General features: G+C 34.4%; 1 protein-coding gene across 13 annotated transcripts in view; it reads left to right on the plus strand.

Annotated features, from left to right (window-relative positions):
* Positions 1-17,323, plus strand: part of LOC135211245 (mucin-2-like) — a 248,917-nt gene that overhangs the window by 200,191 nt on the left and 31,403 nt on the right. The gene's annotated exons all lie outside the window — the stretch shown is intronic.

Below are 17,323 nucleotides of genomic sequence, written 5' to 3' on the forward strand. Positions count from 1 at the left end.
TTACCAACCTGTGACAGATCGCTGAAAGGTATACTTGGCCTTAGTTCAGACCGAAACTGTTTTAAATTTAAACCTCACTTTGTGCTTATAACAGTACAGTCATTTAGTTTCAGTGTATTTAGTCGCCTAAAATCTTTTCAACCATGTGATAATTTTATGACAATAGACAATTTTTCCAATATCATTGACAATCACTTTTCTTTTTCTAGTTTCTCGTAAAAACGGAAAGTTGAAAAATATAAGAAGAAAATGCAAATCATCGTAGGCTACTGATACCAAGAAGTGCCAGGTACAGTTCTCTTCAGGTGATTGGCACTCCCTTCGTTCATGTGACCCTTTTGTTTTCAACACGTGACGTCATGAAACACGGAGGGAGATTTGTCATTAGCGAATTCGATTTTCAGTGTATCAAATCGGAATATTCAAGCGGGGCGACCACTATCTTTTCCTACTCTGGAAAGATGAATAGGCAGGAAGAGGCCAGAGCAACGAACGTGCATGAAATGGAACATATTCGATACGTCATGAAAAGAAAAATGAATGTTTACGTGTGTGTGAGATAGAAAATTCAGATACTCCATTTAAAACCTTGGGTGTACACAAGAGACACATCGTTGTAACAACAACCAATTGAAAATAAATGATTAAAAAGAAATCGTTGAATAATTTGGCAGTAGAAGCTGGACCCAATTATACAATGTATTTTCTTTACTTAATTTTACACCTTCCTCAATCATGTCTTGAAAAATAATTGTGTAAATATTCGTTCATTTGAATAGAATGTAACTTCCACCATTGAAGGATGATCGTTCGACTATTATACTTCATTTATTAGGCTCTTTGCAAGCCTTAGAAATTTCCTTGTCATTTTAAGGCGAGAGTTGAAAAGGAATATGGACATTTCGAATAAAAAATATCCGTATCGTTGTCATTATTCATATTACTCCTTTGCAAACAGTCCACTAGAGACGAGGCTTAAAAACATAACATCGATAACTACTTGAGATAAAAAGTGAAAGTGTAAAAAAAAAAAAAAAAAAAAAGGCGGAGCGGAGACATTCGAATGCATTAAGATGTAGGTACGAGATAACGTCTCCTGAAGATGGGGTGTATCGACGTGTCCTTAAGTACCGACCAAAACAGCGCATTATAGTCGTTCATTCCCTCTTGGATTTGAGTCCCTGTTGTGACCTGACCCTCTCTCTCTCCCCTACCAAGTAATCTGACCCCTCCGCCCCCTTTCCTCTCTCACCTTTCCTCACCTGTTCACACCTTTTCTCTCTTTTTATTGGACGTGTGTGCCAACCGTAGCCCGTTCTTATGTCAAGGCGAATCAAGCTTTTTAGTACGAAAATTCTCTCTCTCTCTCTCTCTCTCTCTCTCTCTTCCTTCTTTCATTTTGTAATTTTCTCTGTGAGATTAGTTCTATTGCATCTGATTGATTTTCGCACTTCGTATCTGGTAAGAGAAAACATTAAAGAAAGAAGCGAAATAAAAGCCAAGGTTTTGTTCTTGATGACTGGATATTAATAATATTATTTTGACCTTTCCACATTTTTTAAAACTGTTATTTTGACCAGGAGTATTTTATTCCTTGCTATGCATTTTGAAAAAAATCAAGATTATCTTGGCGAAGTGTATATCCCCTTCCATACATTTTCAAAATATGGCATTTTTGGGGCAAGAATATTTTCTCCTTCCATTCATTATGGAAACATGATTATTTTGGCCAAGACCTGCCTATCCTATCTTTTAACTTTCATCTAGAAGCATATGTGCGCGTGTGCACTCACTAAAACACACACAGACACACACAACACACGTACAAACGAAAACTAGCCTTCATAACTCATCTACGAACAGAACCCAGCCCCAAAACCTGAAAGTTCCCATGAATATGATATACCCGATCTTTATCTTCATGCCCAGTTTCCATAGTTTATTTTTTTCTTTGCGTCTGTTTAGGTTTGTCTTGTTCGTCCAACTGTGGATCTTAACCTCATTATTGAGTTTTTCACCTTCCTGGTTTTTTTTATTACATAAAAATCCTAATTTTTTCAAGGTTATTTTACGTAAGGTTAGACGCCTTTCTACATTAATTCTGTTTTGTCCAGAGGCAGAGACCTTCATGTGTTACATATAAAACTTTCTTCATATATTATACCTATAACTTTATTGAGAGCCTTAGATAATTATGCAAAAAGAAAGAAAAAAAAATACTAACCTGTCTGTGGAAGTACCTCGCAGATTTGAAATCTTGCAAATTGCTTATAAAGTTTGAGATTCGATTAAAAAGAGGAAAATTAATCATGAAAGCAAATATGATCTGATTACCTCTGATCGTCATTGTGATGAAATAGTAAAGGTGAAATCGGTAAAAGGAAGATGCAGCAATAAACTTGCATTAAGTGAGTGTTATCTGAATGCAACCCATATTGATTAATAATAATCTGATGAAGGTTTATGAAATAAATGCAATCTAAATGTAAGGCTTATTGATGAAAACCCATTCATAGTCATTGGTACGATTTAATGACTATCTATGAACAAAGCAGAGACCGTAGATAGTTTATATAAGAAATTGTCGTACTTATGAATGCCTTGGATGGGTCAAGGTACTACCAGTATCGAATGTCGTAGAGGAAGAAAAAAAGTACAATCCGGAATCGAAATTCACACCATTGATTCGTTTGGCCAAAACTAGAAGTTGTGCGGTTGAACTGGATGTTAAGTTGGTTTGAAGTTTATCTGACTGTGTTGATAACCTAAGCCTAGTCTCTGCCTCTTCTTTCGGAGGACTTTTTTTTTTTTTTTTTTTTTTATATTTTAGCCTCTAATTTTTTTTCCACCAATGCAGATCATAATACTAGAGTAATATATAATCTTTCTTTTGTGTGTAATTTCGTTCTGTTTTATGGCCAAGTCTTACTCAGCCTGCTCATTTCCAACTCAGGAGAACCAGTGTTAGATATCAATGTACCAAAATGTTTGAAAGATTCAACCTCAGTAAAACTTTTCTCCCTATTGTTATTTCATCCCTTTCTTTGGATTCATCTAGTCTCTAGAAATACAATGCATTCTATGAAGCACCTTTTTAAATTTTAGGCGTTTTACTGTATATTGTAAAACTGCCAAAGCTTTATCGTTACTCAAGTCTAAGCCTTCTCTTTCTTCTTCGACCATTTTTATTATATAAGAATACACGAAAAGGACAAACAGCACAGGGGACACAACATTTCCCTGTAGCACTCCATTATTAACCACAAATTCACTTGACTATACTCTGTTTTTTTCCATCTGTCCATCCGCCTGTGGTGTTTTTGTATGGTAACACTGCGTCCCGGGCTTTAGACAGTTACATTCAGCTTACATTCAACGATTATAATAATATCCTATTTCGAATATTAACGGTGTAATTCGCATACAGTAAATTATGAAAACACTTTTCAGTTGCAAATGTACACCCAGATATCCTTTTATTTACCTAAAACTTACACATAGCGTAACTATCTAGAGCCCGGGACGCAGTGTTACCATACAAAAACACCACAGGCGGATGGACACATGAAAAAAAACAGAGTATAGACCTCATCAGTAGTAACCACGAATCTGCTTCCTTCATGGAGAATTGCAGTTGGTTTTGCATATTTAACTCGAATGCCATAGTGTCGTAGGACCTCCAAAATATTGAGTCTATGGACGTGTTAAATACCCTCTCGCAATTAACTCAAGCCATCAGAAGGTGAATTCTAGCAAGGGGATTTGGCATATTAAATGCTATTTATTTCGTTTTCTTCATTTGTATTTTGTTTATAATTTTATTTTATTCACTACTTACAATTCGTATTGGAAATTTGATGGGGTTTATTTTTATTTAGACGATTTCTTACATGCTTGAAAAAGCCATTTTCTTATTTCGTAATATTATTAGCTGGGATTAATCATTTATTGATTTTGAATCTAGAGTTTTCTCTAGGCTTGCTGAAATAATATCCGTCACATCAGTCAAACTGGTTTTCAATTTGTTAATTGTGCATTTTTGAATGATAAACAAGAAGAAATAACCACTGGCATGATCAGATACTTCTTCATTTACACTTGGAAAATATTTCCATATAAATCAGTTGGAAATAAAAAGAGAGAGAATATACATTATTAATAGTATATTTGAAAATGAGGGAAAATGGTGTTAACTTACTAAAAACGCAAAAGAAAACTATACAATGGTTGATAAAACAACACAACTGAAGAACAATTGTCTGCATAGCGAATTGTGTAACCATATCCATCCAGTCTTTCCGGAAATAAGCTGTTAATCGCCCTCGACAAACAGCCTGGGGATTATGCAAATCTCCCAAATGTAGAAGGAGGAATCAACTCATAGATGATGACGAGAGGATTCAACAACCGGCTTGCAAATGGACCCTGACTCCTTCGCCTCGACCCCTGGGTCAAATGAAATCTTAGAGAAACAACATGATGAATGCAAGGAGTTGGGAAGGGGTACTGTTGTTTTCTGAGGAGCCGTTGTGGATATACAGACCCCGAAAAGAAGCTACTGGTTGTCACAAGAAATAGAAGAGACGTTTTGTGGAGGGAGTCCTTTATGTCTGATGGATTTAGAGAATACAAACAAGGCGGAAGAAATTATGAAGATGAATATAAACCGCCAACAATATATAGCTCCGTAGGGGGTTAGTGCCGTCAGTGTCCCTCACGCGGTGCACTGTAGGCATAACTTAAGGTTCTTTGCAGTGTCCCTTTGGCTCCTAGCAGCAACCCCTTTCATTCATTTTACTCTACCTCCGTTCTTATTCTCTTTCTTTTATCTTCTTTCCCACCCTCTCCTAACAATTGAGTCACAGTGCAACTGTGAGGTTTTCCTCCTGTTACACATTCCAAGCCTTTTTACTGTCAATTTCCGTTGCAGCTCTAAATGACTTTGCAGGTCCCAACGCTTGGCATTTGGCCTAAATCCTATATTTCATTCTATTCCCAGAGTATTTAGAGCTGGAAAATGCGGCAAGGCGCCTGGAATGCAAGATCTGGAAGATGTAGCAGGATTATACACATCCAGTCTGAGGAGGACTCATGCTAAAGAGTGCATGACATCATATGGTTTCTCGAAAGAGAAATGAAAAGAGAACAAAATGCGTGACTTCATAAAACACATTTTCACGAGGCAAAGATTGCTTTCATATCACACAAACGTATAAAAGAAAATTAGGACACCAGAGGGAAAGAAATGTAAAGATATAATATCTAATGAGACCAGAAAAAAGTTTATACGAGCGACATGATTCTGAAGAGAACTTAGCCTTGAATTGTTCGAAAGAGCTGACGAAACCTAGGTGACTGGTACTTAATCTAGCAGTCTAGGGTATTTAAAAGAAATGTAAGATTCCTAAAAGATTCTGTAGAGTCTGAAAGTCTAAGATGGTTGAATTTGAGGAGTATAAAAGAATGTGTGGAGGCAAAGAATATAGGATGGTTAAAAGAATTCAAGAAGCCTGAAAACTACAGGGAGACTGAAACAATCGTGTATTTGAATAATTCCAAACGTATGTTTACGGATCAATTCTGAGAGTCAAAATGAATTCAAGAAATTTTCCTGGCCCGAATGAGCATGATAAAAACAGATTCCAAAATAATTGTAGTTTATTTCTTTTTGCTGTTAGGTCAAACCTCTGCTCCCATAGATAATTACCATTAGAAGTTCCGTCCAGGTTTCATAGCAGTAATAATTATGTTTCATCTTGGGTGTTAATAGGACTATGAATGCGCTGCAATATGTCATGAAATATCGAGTTTGCTTTGTCTTGCAAAGACTTTCTAACTCTATCCTCTTGTCACTTTGTTTGGCAGCGTATTGTGTGCGTGACTCTGCTGACGGTTCAAAACACGCGTCAGTTCGTGCCTGAGTGTGAAAGGGGCCACAGGTCCACGTGATTGTTTGCTGGTAAAGATGCTCACCTTTAGAGTCTAGTGGATTCTTTATAACAACAATGGTTATTGTTATGAAAGCGATATGCTAAAAATGTGATCCATGTAACAAATGTTACGATTATTAATTTATTAACAACTTTTCTTTCCAATATTGATAAAATCTAGAGCATCAACATAACAGCACTTACATGTTATATACATATGAATATATATATATATATATATATATAAATATATATGATATATAGATATATATCTATATATATATTAATATATATATATATATATATAATTTATAAATATAATATATATAGAGTGAGTATTTTTGTGAATCTATATATGTGTGTGTATGTGTATGTATGTTTGTCTCTAGTGAGTGTTTTTTTGTGAGCAAGAGATCAGTTTTAAATGCCCATCTGGTAATTATGGTTTCTCTCATATTACAGGTATGTTGAAATTGAGCTGAACCATCACTCAAACGGTGCCGTTAGGGGTAATGTATGCGAGACCTTAGGTTAGATCACGTGATGACAATATGGTTGCACTTGACTACAAACTTCGCCAACAGAATGATCAGTGTACCAAATAAGAGAATTTTCGTGCTATGAGTGTATGCATTAAAGAAGGGCTTAAATGTTCCATGGCTGCCATTGACTACTTACTGACTAAGTAAGCAATGGAGAATGCTTAAGAAGAGGGGAAAAAATGTTAATCACCCTTTACACAATGAACGTTCCCACACCTTCAGCAGCACTGAGCTGAAACTATGATAGATTGCGCGTTTCTTAGACGGCCTAAAAATATGATGCCTAATTCACCTCTCACCTCCTCCGTACTTCAGTCTCCATACGTTCTCTCGTTCGCTCGTTCGTTCTTTCTGTATGACCTTTCCCTTTCTTCTTTTATCCATCCTCCCTGGAGGATGAGGTCAAAGGGATCAACCCTTTACCTCAATTCAATTGCAAAGGTCACAACAAGATTGTGGGTAGGAGATGGGGAAGGTTTTTCATTCATTTCCATTGAACAAGTCAGCGTCATTTTAGATTTCATAGCCTGTTCGGTGTGACGTTTGATTGCTCTTTGATTAATGGTCCTGCAGTGGTAGTATTTGCAGTAGTAAGGCCCAAAGTACTTTGAAATGTCACAAAATTTGTCTACAAACCATTGCCCACCTATTTACACTTCTAAGCCCATTTTCGTTTATCAATGGCGCGAGGTGCTCTCTGACAGTATTTAACCTCTAAAGGGCCTAACATCATTTAAAACCTATTCTCTCTCTCTCTCTCTCTCCATTTTGCTTCGTAGGCGGGTGAAAGAAAAACGTGGAAATGCAGGCTTTGAGGTCAAAATATTTGAATATTTTAGATTTCCAAAGCAGTATTCAAAGAATGAGATTGGTCAGCTAGCTTTGTTGATATTGCTATCTTTTACATCATATTCATGTATTTTCAAACTGGAATTCAGAGCTGAGGGGAGGACTTCAAGTAATTATGAAATCTGATCGTAAATTCTATCGAGAACAAAAATTAGTTTGACACTATGATATATACCATATGTATATATATATATAGATATACTATATATTCTATATATATATATATATATATAATATATTATATATATAATATATATGATAATATATATATATAAATATATATATATATAATATAATATATATATAATATATAATATATATGTGTGTGTGTGTGTGTGTGTGTGTGTATGTATGCATATATGCGTGTATATCGGAGTATAAACCGTGAAGGGATTGGCACAACGCGTCATTATATGATTTTTAAAATCTGTGATAACTTATTGTATTGATATCTCTGACTTTAAGCTTATATTTTACTCGGTTATCTCCCTGTGTTTACAGCATTTCTGTAACAAATTGGTTATTTCATTATAATGCTTTTGATTACTTAAATGGTCTTGCTCTTCAAGCCGCGCCATGCGTCAGTATAACGTAACATATCAGAACAAACCATGAAACCATATAATCGCTGCAGAGTGAAGTAGGCTAAGAGAGCAGGCATAGGTCTTTGTTTGCTTAATACGCTTTTCTTACGCACTATGCTGATGGGCGTGGTTCATGGAGATTGGGAGGGTCTCTTCCAGGTGTGTGGGAGTAAACAGACTTACGGAGCCATCCGTGAGTAGTACCCGGACGAGTTGACGCAGTGAAAGTGAAATTCTGATCGCTTGGATGAGGCTTTGAGGAAGGGGACAGACGCTGGATGGAAGGGTCGGGGAATAGACTGGGATGTAGGAGGAGCGTCTGTGATATGGGAAGGACAGTACGAAAGGTTTTAGTCAGCGAGCACTCCGTTTATTTATCAAGGAAAGTAGCACGAGATGGCTGTGATGGTAATTGGTAAGAGGAGAAGTACTTTTGAATGAAGAGGAAAACGGGAAAGAGGTAAAACCTTAGAATGATACTAAAGAGAGTGAATAAATGAAGGATAAAGGAATAACAATATATGGAGGAGTTTAGAAAATAAGAGATAATATGATATGAATGTTGCTGTTTTATATGAGCGTTATCAGTGCGAATGTGGGCGAGTTTACAATGATGTCGAAAATTAACAGATGACTTAACAGTTTGTTTTACAACTTAGATAACTTAATGATGGGTCTAAAACTTTAATTGATTAGGAACAAAAGCCTAATACACATCGAACTTTTGAGTATCTATCTCTCTCTCTCTCTCTCTCTCTCTCTCTCTCTCTCTCTCTCTCTCTCTCTCTCTCTCTCTCTCAGGAAATAGCTTAATTAAAACATATTCATGAATATAGATTCATATCCTCTGTATAATAAGTAGAAAGCAAACGAACTCACTATCGTTCATTGACGAATACAATTTTGAATCTGCGTTCTCTGACGGAAAATGTGACCTGCCACTTTTCCATACTCTCTCTCTCTCTCTCTCTCTCTCTCTCTCTCTCTCTCTCTCTCACTAAATTTTGTTTCATGTTTGTATTTACTATTTAGTTGGATCAGCCCATTGAAACGGTCGTCATGCAAGTTTCTGCAAGAGACTGGACGAAATTCACTGTAGACTGAATCGGCCTTCGTAGATTTACTGTTTTTTAGTACCTTCTTTCAAATTTCAGTACTTCTGTTTTAGAATGATTAAGAGTTCACTCTTCCAGTAGTTGTTAGGGGTACTAGTGGTTAACGGTAGCTACAATATAATGAATGACTGACCAAGGTATGTACTATGGTTCATTTTGATGAGAAAACGGTTCTGAAGAAAGTGTGTAAAATTATTGCTCCATTGTAAAGGTTTTGGAAGCGATTGAAAGAAATATAAAGGCATAACATTACATAACGTTTTAAAGAAAAAAACTGTTATAAACTAATATATTGTTAGAAGCAATTGAAAACAAAAAACTCATCAGTGCTCAGGTCTTTCGGCCATATTACTTGTGTACCTTCAGGCTACAATACGAACTGAAAGACTTTTGATGCACATTAGAGACTGCAACTGAATATAAAAAAAACAATTTCCAAATAGTAGAGACGAGGTGATGTTTCATAGCGACAGAAAAAAAAAAAAAAAAAAAAAGAGTTCTGTTTGTCTGTTTGCGATGAAATACGGGTGATTCCCTCTGGTGTCTATAACAGAGCACCTCTCTCTCTCTCTCTCTCTCTCTCTCTCTCTCTCTCTCTCTCTCTGTGTGTGTGTGTGTGTGTGTGTGTGTGTGTGTGCATTGGGACATCTTACCTAGGGCCCCATTCTCAACATAGTCATTAGCAACGCCTTAATCACAACTTGAGATAAATATACCTCTGTAGGCATTTCTCTAAAAGTAATGGCTTAATTTCAACCCTAACTTATATAGTACATTAGTCAAGGACCATTATATGTCTGTGAACACACACACACACACACACACACACACATATATATATATATACATATATATATATATATATATATATATATATATATGTATGTATACATATATATATATACATACACATACTTGTATATTATATATATATATATATATATATATATATATATATATATATATATATATATACTTTATACATATATATATATATATATATATATATATATATATATATATATATATATATATATATGTATATATATATATATATATAATATATATATATATATATATATATATACATATATATATATATATATATATATATATATATATATATATATATCAGCCTCACTCTCAAATCTGGAATCCCAAATTCGAACCGATTTAGACACTTTTAAAGAACAATCCGTTGATGCTGTATTGCTTGAGCAGTGAATTATGTGTGTGGTAGCTAGTCGACTGTGGTTGGCTGCTGCTAGGGCATAGTAGCAATGTCGACATGGTTTAGCATGGTACTCTAGAAGCAGTCCTTTCTGAGGAGAGATGCGTGTATATATATATATATATATATATATATATATATATATATATATATATATATATATATATATATATATATATATATATATATATATATATATATATATATATATATATATATATAGATATATATATATATGCATTTATAGATGAATATATATATATATATATATATATATATATATATATATATATATATATATATATATATATATATATATGTATATATATATATCTATATATATATATATATATATATATATAGTATATATATATATACATATATATATATATATTACATACATATATATATATATATATATATATATATATATATTATATATATAGATTATATATATATTGTGATTTCCAAGAATCTTTCAAACAATCAACAACAACCTTCCATTCTGCCCCCTCTAACACCCCCCCCCTTCTCTCCCCTTCCTCAATTTCTGGCTTCTGAACGGCACGCTCTCGTCTTATGTAATGACAGGGTCTCGACTTTGCTCCACATCATTGGTTGCGGGAGTTAAGAGTGAAAGGGATCGCAGTCTGTGTTGTTTTGTTTGTTTACACACACACAGAGAGAGAGAGGAGAGAGAGAGATGGGACGAGAGAGAGAGAGAGAGAGAGAGAGAGAGAGAGAGAGTTAATAAATTGATCTCACGTTGTCTTTTTCATGAGGGAAAGAGTGATGCCAAAGAATTTTGAAACAAGAGACAAGAGTGTGAATGTGATGACACATTTGAAAGAATATTTCATATTCATATTCTCGGTGAGACCCTTCTCTTCTGAACTGACGTAGTAGAAGTCAAACGCCCTGTGGAAAGGGGTTGGGTTTGCCCAGTTTCACAGAGAGATTTCTTCCCTTTCTTTTCAGATATGTTTCAAAGTATATTTTGTACATCGTGAGTCTTAATTTTACGTATCGCGTAAGTTTTTGAAATTATATCAAAATAATAAAAATGGCTCCGACAGTAGGTATATATATATATATATATATATATATATATATATATATATATATTATATACACATATATATATATAAATATATATATATATATATATATATATATATATATATATATATATATATATATATATATATATATATATATATATATATATATAAGCGAATACCACAGGAAAATGATAGTTGTAGTTTCTGTTTGGGTTAAATCTATGTTTAGGTTTGTGACCGTGTGGTATCCGATAATCCTTGATTATCTCTTTAATTTTTACCCTTTTGACAATGAACCATCTTGTATTCTTGATCTTGTTGTTTACCTGATAACTTTCTTTCCAACTGTATTTTATTCGTTCTTCTGTGAGTTTTTAAGCATATATATATATATATATATATATATATATATATATATATATATATATATATATATATATATATATATATATATATATATATATATATATATATATATATAAATATGTTTATTCGGCAGTCGATAAAACTGCATGGACATAATGCCTTGATAACTCAACAGACAATAGCTTTGTAATAAAATACCAACAATACACGAAAGGAAAAATACGTTTTCAAACGTACATTTCCTGTCATACATTCTCTTTGCCCTCGGGTCATTTACATAATTTTATCGTTACCTCTTGGTTATTTGTTATAACCGCAGGCAATCACGCTAATACAGCGATCAGCTCGGTTGATATCAGGTGTAGGTGTGCATATCTTTCTGTTGATGACGATAGCTCAACCTCAGCCTTCGATTTCCTTCAGTGATTGGAGGTTTTTGGTTATGGCATTTTCAAAGAGAGAATAGGAAATACTGATTCTTTAACCTTGCGATGAAGCATTCGTTACAGCGAATATGAGCACCATCATAACTTTCCTTTCGTTAATCCTCATTTCAAGAACTTTCCTTTCGTTAATCCTCATTTTAAGAACAGTATGGCTCTAATGAATTTTTATGTGCATGAGCCCGTGCAATACGTGTATATGTTAGTGTCCGCAGTGTTCAGAAGTATTTTTGATCAACAAAGAATTCAGTTCCTAACCTTTTACTCTACAGCGCTCACATTTTCTACACAATAATATTAGGATAAGTTTTACGTTCTAGTCGAGAAGCTCCTGTCATTATGGTGAGTTACCATATCCTCGGGTGAAATGTGCAATGAACTGGACATGCCATTAGGCAGTTTCTTTTAACTGAAATGTCTTTGAAAAGAGACGGTGCTTATTTCATAGCAAATGAAATTTAGGTGCCGTATTAGTCTATCTAAGATTGTCGACCAAAAAGAGAAACAGCGTAATCAGTGGTGCGTGCAGAAGGTGAATCTAAACACATGACACTAACGTTTACTAATGTCAGTTCTGATTTAGTTTTGGCTGAGGAACACTTTATTCCTTCATTTTCAAGCTCTCATGACAACTACCAAGGTAAAGAGTGGCGAGCTTCAGTGGACATTTGAACATCGGTATATGATGTTGGGATCATATACTATTTTCGTGGCTTCTGTAAATTTGAATGGTCAGTTAAAGGAAGTATTATTCTTTGTGTCGCAATTGGTGGGGAATATTTGTCTCATTTGCAGAATAATATCGATGGCTTAGATAGACCGAGTCATTTTCAAATAAAATTTTAATGAATATATTAACAAGAGGCCGAGAAAAAATAAATGTTCAAGCATTAGGAAGAGTAAACGAACAGATGTGTAGAGATGCTTACGAAGAAAAAAATTAAGATAGCTTTGTTATTACCTGGAAGTAGCTTACATAAAGAAACTCGGAAAGAATGGTGATCACGGAGAGTTGAAGTAACCAGATATGAACCTTGTGCAAGAATGCATTTGTTTACAAAGTTTTCTCTCGTGCTTGCAAGACCGCATCACCTACTTCGTATGGCCTTCTTGTTCTTGTTGCAACACGAGGAGAGAAGTGCCTGGTCGGCCGAGACGGATAATTGTTTTTGTCTTCCAGTTTCTCGCATTGCATTTTCATTTTAAGAACAGGCGTTACGTCTGCACGCAATCGAACGAAGTTTGTCTCCGGCCTTAGTGAAATGATTACAGTGATGCCCGGTTGCGAATTCCCATTTGAATTAAAAATTGCAACGAATTTTACCGGTCTCTGTAGCCTCTGTTTTACTATCACCATTCAGCACTGCATCATCCGCAAGTATTAATTATTCCTCACCTTACCCACGACCCCTGTGGTGGTTACTTGCTCGTGTCGTTTGTTTTGTCAAGGGGGATAATGACAGTTAAAAAAGGTAGAACCGTCATCAACAACATAAAACAAAATATTAGCCCAATGGTACCCTTAGCAGGTTCATAACGTGGATGAATGACGTAGATATTCACAAAAGTAAGTTCCTCCTTAATTCCTTCATGATGGGATATAAAACGAGAAAATGTCCAGTTCCTGATCACAGTCAAAACAGGAAAACAATTTCAACTGTATCAATGTCATTTAGAAAGAGGAAACACGATGACTGTAGGATGTAGGAACTATTAAGAAAAGATTAGAGGGGGAGGAAGTAAGGTTTAATCTTTTTTATATATTATTTTGAGTAAGTTTAAATTCAAAGATTAAATAATTTTTCAGCTCTACTATTTTCCTTCGGCTCATATCTTTGAGATTTGACTTCAAATGAAAAAATTGAACAATCCGAAGAGCAATTATACAATCGTGATTGAGATTCAGAGATTGGAAAATTAGATCTATACAGAATAACAAAAAAGAAAGAGAGAAAGAAGGAACGAACTGATTTATAACGCACTCGAATAAGAATTCTTTTGATATTGGCAAATCTTTCCAACGATCACGGAGGTTAAAGGGTGAAACCAAATCCATTCGCTCACGATTTCTTAAACGTACGCTTTATTGCTGATATTCACCAACGGATTTATGAATTAAGAACAAAATTTATTCATTATGAAACGCAACACTAATAGCGGTTAAAGTGAAGCAAGGATGGCCGCATCAAGTAACTGTTATCATTATGCGATAGGTAAGATTAGAGGAAAAAAATTGAATAGAAAATTATGAATAACTGATAGGAAAGGAGTATAAATATATATATATATATATATATATATATATATATATATATATATATATATATATATATATATATATATATATACTCCTTTTCTATCACTTATATGGACACATTGCGTGATTTTAACAATGAAATATAAAATAATCCTGACCCAAATTTAGAATTCGATACTTAACATGGGAAAGATTTCCAAGGCTCAGTCGCCATATTCCCCCAGTGAATGAATGGTCACGGATAATTGGCCTCTGGAAGTTGCGACGTGAACGACGAAAATATCGCGAGAATGTAGTTTGAATTATTTTTAACTTTAATAATATACGTCATGTAATAATGTCTTCCAGAGTGTGACGGGTATAAGTGGGAAAACAGTTTTGGAGCATTTTCACGCATATAGGTGGTGTTCGTAACAGCTTTCAGTATTATTAATGGACATTTCTAACGTTCACTGATTTAGTTTCACCTCATCTTTGGAGGCTTTATTTCAAGTTGGATATTAATTGCACAACGTTATTCGTGGCTATACTTTCGGTGGCCTTCGGAAATAATACAAGCAAGATTAGATTCAACATTACGTTTACTTCAAAGTAATTTCGTGACGATACAAATATTATCGAATTATCATTGTTATCGTGTTAGTAAAAAGCAGTGTCTGCCTTTACTACTGCATTGTCAGCAAGATATATACATATATATATATATATATATATATATATGTATGTGTAATATATATATGTATGTGTGTATATATATATATATTATATATCTATATATATAGTATATATCTATATATATACATGAGTGTGTGTGTGTAATTTGTTTTTCTTTGTGAAATCTCTTTGATAAGTTATTTTTATCAGCTTAATTTTCTGTATCGGGGGTGAGCTCTCTAACTATAAACACACGTCTACATGTTTATATATGCATATAATGTGTGTATATATATATATTATATACATATAATATATATCTAAATATATATATAATATATATCTCTATATATAAATATATATATATATAATATATATATGAGAGAGAGAGGACTAGATGATGAAAGAGAGACTACTGAGGAGAGAGACGAGAGAGAGAGAGAGAGAGAGTATCTATCTATCTCTCTATCTACCTATTTTCCAAGAAACGGGAATATGCCTGATTAAGCCATAATACTGTTATGATCACGAGAGAGGAATGTCCGAGAAGGTACATCTATCATCTCTGATTAAGTAATTATTACCTCAGAGGGAAAAACTAATGTGCATCTTCTTTCATATAATCACGACGTCTCAGCAACCCCTCTTTTTGATTTATTCAAGAAACTTGTTAACCTTTACGCTAATTATATTCATTATGAGGCCGTCGGCCATCTTTCTCACGTTCCATGAGGTGGGCATGATGGGCGAGACGTATTTTAATGCCCTGGCCCAAGTTCGTACCTCCTTTCGTCGCTTGACCTTCATTGACGAGGAATTGGGTTATGGGCCCTTTTCATTCGGTGTTTTCTGTTCCGTGGGAAGAACAGGTTGGCCGAGAATGAAGTTTGTTCATTTTTAAATTCTTATTCTTTTATTGTCATTTCTTCCATTCTGCGGTGAATTTTATATTAATCTTTTAAATTGCAACTAATCTTACTTTCATTACATCACATTCATTTTATAATTCTGTTATTTCCTTCTACTGTTTCTAATTACTTGTTTTTATACTTCATTCTTTCTCCCTGTCTCATTAAAGCGTGGTCACCCTGCCGAAGGAGGAATTTCAAATTATGCAACATAGTAGTATTCCTGTATCCTTTGGGCTCATATCGCTAAAGCAGGGACGAAGTCTGCTTTTGTTTGTAAGAGATCCAAAGGCTTTAGTTATAATTACGCTTTTTTAAAGTACTTTTTCATGATTAAATAAGCCGCGTTGCGCCTAGTGAGTGGTATATATTAATCACCCAGCGATGTCACATATCTGCTTATATAGCCTGCTATGTTGACTGATTTGTTATCTCTCTCTCTCTCTCTCTCTCTCTCTCTCTTTCCCCTCTCTCTTCTCTCCTCTCTTATTATATTTATATATATTATATATATATATATATATCTATATATATTATATACCTACTGCATGTAAAACTCCTTTTACTGGAATAAGCAAGATGATATGCAATATAAGTAGAGTATGCAATCTCAAAAATACCTTTATATGTATACTCATACATACATAAATATATATGTGTGTGTGCGTGTGTGGGTGTGTGTGTGGAGATTGATGTATGATATATCGTTAATAAATTTGACTTAACTGATTTTTCTTCAGTAAAAATATTGATGGTAGCTATAACTTCTACCTTGTTTCAAAAACTGATACTTTTGGAAGACAACCAGAAACCATTGCAATATTAATGATGCGATGGTAATTTGATTTACAATTATTAAATCAATTATTTAAGATAACGGAGAGAGAGAGAGAGAGAGATGGATGAGTGTGGAGTAGAGAGATAATAGAGGTCTCACAGTAAAGTTTGTCAGCTCATTTATATAGATTACAACGCATCGAACAAAATTTCAAATCCTCTTTCGAATGGAATGTAGTCTTCCAAATTCCGCCGTCCACGATATAAAGAAATGGCTGATTACCCCTCCTCTTCGTCATTCAGTACATTCCCCTCTTCATTCATGTGAAGCATACACAATGCTCAGCTTGTTAAGATCGTTTATCTGCCATGATGCCCATGCCCTGAAAAGGATAGAGACAGAAGTTCCCTCCCAGTGGTGAAAGGAGTGTGTCTACTGTGTTTACCATTGTGAGTAATCGGCTTGAGATAACAAGAGTGTAATTCATCGTAAGAGGAACAAGGCAGGAGACAGGCAAACTGAAACTGAGTGTTGGGTGACATAGCCAGATCGTTCATGTGAACGCTTACACACAAACACACATACGTACATTTGGCCATTTTTGT

This window comes from Macrobrachium nipponense, chromosome 4, assembly GCF_015104395.2.
Source record: "Macrobrachium nipponense isolate FS-2020 chromosome 4, ASM1510439v2, whole genome shotgun sequence".
Classification (NCBI taxonomy): Eukaryota; Metazoa; Arthropoda; class Malacostraca; order Decapoda; family Palaemonidae; genus Macrobrachium; species Macrobrachium nipponense.